Source organism: Phalaenopsis equestris, unplaced genomic scaffold (genome assembly GCF_001263595.1).
Source record: "Phalaenopsis equestris unplaced genomic scaffold, ASM126359v1 Scaffold216605, whole genome shotgun sequence".
Taxonomy (NCBI): domain Eukaryota; kingdom Viridiplantae; phylum Streptophyta; class Magnoliopsida; order Asparagales; family Orchidaceae; genus Phalaenopsis; species Phalaenopsis equestris.
The window spans coordinates 143,005-143,396 of NW_018235211.1; positions in this window are offsets into that span (position 1 = coordinate 143,005).

Sequence of the window (392 nt, forward strand, 5' to 3'; positions counted from 1 at the left end):
GGTGTGGTAAAAATTTTTCACCAAGGGCCTTCCAAACCTCTCTGAGAGCTTCTCTAAGAGTCCCTAAGTTCAGTCCAATTCATTTCCCCCTCTCAATTCCATCACAGAAAGCCAATTTTGAGCTCAAATCCCTGCCCGAAACCAGGACAAATCCCAATCCCAACCTACAAAGCACCAAACTCCAAATTAATTGGTCCTACACCTTCACAACATTGAGATAAACCAAACCCCCATCAATTCCCCCTCTGAAATAACCTCTAGCATAGCTCTCAACCAACACCCAAAATCGACTTTGATCAAAAACATACATAGGCTTTACACCAGGGCCAGAGACTCCATCCCTAAGCTCTTTGGAGTATAACGAAGGTGTGAAGAATCTCTGATTGAGGCTA